The sequence below is a fragment of the Lagopus leucura genome, unplaced genomic scaffold, assembly GCF_019238085.1.
Source record: "Lagopus leucura isolate 7727_CA_CO unplaced genomic scaffold, USGS_WTPT01 Super-Scaffold_100001, whole genome shotgun sequence".
NCBI classification, from domain to species: Eukaryota; Metazoa; Chordata; class Aves; order Galliformes; family Phasianidae; genus Lagopus; species Lagopus leucura.
Window position 1 is genome coordinate 79,122,026 of NW_024962262.1, and position 4,255 is coordinate 79,126,280.

The following is a 4,255-nucleotide window of genomic DNA, read 5'->3' on the forward strand; positions in this document are numbered from 1 at the left end:
GGGAAGGGAAGGGAAGGGAAGGGAAGGGAAGGGAAGGGAAGGGAAGGGAAGGGAAGGGAAGGGAAGGGAAGGGAAGGGAAGGGAAGGGAAGGGAAGGGAAGGGGAAAAAGATGGTGAGTGATGTCCTCCTACAGTCTTAAATTGCACTTGTTAATCTCACACTTTTGACTTACCAAATTTTATACTTGGAATACTCCATGACTACACTTTGCACTTAACTAAAGCAAAACAACCAACTTACATCCAAGTCTATCTGATATTTTTTTTCTCATTATCATCCAGTAAAACAAGATGCTTTCTAGCTAGAAAATGATCCATCAGTATTTTTATGGTATGTGTATGGAGCTGCAAAGTTGAACAATATTGGCTCTCCAACTATAGGCTTAAGTAATGAAACTCTGAAAATCAATAGCAGTGCCAAGAGTCACTGAATGACTGACTGACTGTAACAAGTGTGATTGTCCATTTGATTTCCATCAGACTTCCTGGGTAATAATGATACACAGTTTCGGAGTGGTTTGTTTTTTTATTGTACTTTTAGCCTACAAAAAAGTATCCTACTACTTACAGCACACAGAAGTGTTCAGTAGAAGCCTCAGGCAGATGAAGACCTATAATGTACAAAACTGTGTTCCAACAGTAATCCTTCTTGTGCTGCATTTTGCTGTAATGTCAGTTTTATATATAAGCTACCACCTTACCTTGTAGCTATGAAGCTTTGCAAGAATAAAGGAAAATGAAAAATCCAATAAAACTTTCACTTTTTTTCTTAATTGTTTTTCTTCCCACTATTGTGCTGATGCTGCTGTTACAAACAAATGCAATGTGAGGGAGTTAAGTGAGCTGGGTTCTGTACATATTATGAGTGTGTTATTTGGACAACACGTATATTTAAGAAATAGTTATATTTTAAGGAAAATACTCTGTACTTTTTGAGAGAAGACAATAAATAAAATCTTGCGTTATTATTAAAGCTTTTGAGAACTTTAGTATATCAGAACAAAACTGCCATTAAAAAGAGGACATCATAATTTTTTTTAAATTATTTAAAACAGTGATGGTCAGGTTTTTTTTTACTGGAACTTCTAAACCTATAATTAAACAATAAATGTTTCTGTTTAAATTTCTCATTCTTCCATACTGAGAATAATTTGTGAAAAAAATCTGCTCTGATTATAAAGATTGCAAGATGACAAATTTCTACTTCCTTTAACCAGAAATCTTTGAGTTTTTGCTATTATCTTAGGTATATGTGCAGCAAAGCTTTTTTCTCCTATTGAGTCATTCAAAGATTCCATGGGTTCTTGTTTTCCACCTGTTTGGAAAACACACAGAAAATTGAAAATCTTTCCTCAATGTCCATATTTATGCATATTGCTCTCTAGATTCTTCCTGTCTGCAGTCTATGAATCTTTTAGGGTATGGAAAATTTAAATTGCTACTACAATGCCCAACATTCACACTTTTACAGAGATTCCATTGTGTTTGAGTAAGACATGTGGGTTATTCTTCCTAAATATAATTTCAGAAAAAGGATAACAATTTATTTGGCATTTAATTTTCTCATATTTTTGCTATACAATTGAAGAAAATTCAGATTCTTTTGTATTTTTGCTCCATCTATTTAAATACATTGCATTTAATGTGTAACTTCATCCATTTAAATGCATTTTTTTTTTCCCTGTGATTTTAAGCTTTTTTTTTTAGTAAGAAAACAACCACAGTGTATTACCATTGCTGGTAAAGCAAGCATAAACCAATTTTATGTCAACTAATTAATACTGAGGTATTGTATCTGCTATCACAGAACTTATTTTTAAAATTCACTCCACTTTCAGTCTGATTATTATCACCGTTATTAGCAATGTTTCAAATGTTAGAAAAAGATATGCACTTAAGAGGAAATGAAAGACTACCAGGAATTAGCAGTCACATCAGCTCTCTGTTTGTGCTGGGGTACCACCCACTTCGTGTTAATTGAACCAGTGGTTATAAAGACGAAACAATTTTATTGGCAAGGGGCCAGACATTGAACAATGTGGTCATGACGCTTGACAAAATTAAAGATGGATAAACTCCAAAGCATGAAAAAAGACAAGTTGAACATGATATTATTTGACAGAAAAATTGTAATTGTTAGGTGCAGGATTTCAGGATTTCAGTGCATTTGTGACAAGATTAATTTTTTTCTGGCGTGATAGAGATTACAAGAACATCTTCCAAAAAGAATCAATCAAATAAACAAACAAAAAACTCAAGATGCTTGAAGATGTCTTTTTTTTTTTTTTCCAGCAAAGTGTAGATAAGCAACTGAATAGGATTTAATTGATACTATATGCTAATCACTACTGATGTGAACTTAATTCATAACTAAATCATTCATAAATTTAGGTTTATATATAACTAGCTTAGTCTTCCCAGATACTTTGTGGTTTTGAATTGAATTCAGGTAGCAAATGAAACACTGTATTAGTTTTGGCATTCTGTAGTTTTATATCAACATTAAAGATTTTCCAGTGGCATTTAGTGACACCAAGAAGCTTAGTAAAATTCAGTTCTGTTTTTGAATAGCATTTAGTGGTTCTACTTTGGCTAAATTTCTTCAGATGATACGTTGCCAAAATGGCTTCCTGTGAACAAGGCCCTAGATATCCTGCTTTGTAAAACACTCCTTAGCATATGCAATATAGACAGCTACCTTAGCAAGAGAATGTTTTAAAGTGTTCACGTTTTTGCTTGTGAAACTATATCTATTTTACATTGCTACATTCTTTAGTAAGAAAATCAGAAATTGTAGTGAATCTTTTTCCTATTCGGAGTCATTGATTGGTAATAAAATCTTATGTAGAAATGAAATCAAATGAAAAAAAAGCAGAAAAACACATTTTAATGCAAACGCATTCTAAGAAGTGGAAATTTAATGCAGTGCAAATAAAAATAATACGAAATAAATGATACAGAACTTCTGTGTGTTAATATGGAAAGTCTTAAAAATTACTCTTGGCATATATAGTGAATGAATGCCCACATTCAAGTTGAGAAAGAAGCTCAAAAAATTTAACTTTGGCATTCTGAGAAAGCATGTAATGTTTCCAAAGAAGAACTGTAACAATATTACAAAGATAATATCTCAAGCTTTTTTGAAAAGAGAGGAGCTTAGAGTTGAAATAAAGAAGAAAACAAAGGTGTATGAACTTAATCTCAGAAGTATGTGAGATCTTCAGAGAGAAATCAAAGTAGAAAGACAAAGGAAAAATGTGGGAAATCATTAAAAAATGCAAAGAGTTTTGCATAAGTTGAAAAAAAGAATGCTAAGCTATTGATAAATTTTTAAGAAAAATCTTTCTTTTTTGGCTAAGAAAAAATAGATTATTGCTCATCTAACCTGTCTGTAATTCACATATGATGTTAAGTAAGATATTAGAAAATTTATTTAAAATAGATATTGATATAAAATTGGAAAAAAATAGGAGTCCCGGGTGGTTCTACTGAAGGAAAAGTTCCTTACTGAACATGGAATTTAGTAGTGCACTTTCTCAAGAAGCTGTCCTGCGATTAATATTATTTGAAATTTTTGTTTGTCCTTGAGATACAAAGTGGAAAAATATCAATAGAAAGTATCTTTAACACATAGCAGGATTACTGTACAGGAAGGTGGGAATGATCTTGAATCCTGGAATAACAGTAATTCCATAAAATGTACAGGGCATATATTTATGCACTGGAACAATAATAGCTGGAATAATAAGATTTTTTGATCTATGATGGGTACTGGTCATGTAGAAATGACAGATGAAGAAGATCTAATAAATTGCTTCACCCCAGACTGACTTATAATATACTAATGTACTACAGCAAGAAAAAGGAAAATTTAATACTATAATGCATCAAAATGGAGTAATATTATGTTCTATTTAAATCCTGGGATTGTGAATTAGACAATTTTGCTTAAACATACAGACTTTAAAGTCCATGTTGCAGTACAAAAACACAGTCATAAAAGAAATGATCACATATATACATATATACATGTGTGTTTAAAAGTGATCTTACTTCTTAAGAGGAAATTAATGGATTTTATTATAAAATTTCATTAGCTAGCACCTCTTTGTGCCTATGATAAATACTAACTGAATTTATTCATTATTGCCTTCCATTCATTCTGGGGAATTGTGTTCTTCTGTTTGCCCTCCTCAATGTGCCTTCTGAGAAAGAATCAGGATTGGGAATATGAGAAGAGTTAAACAGAAAGGAT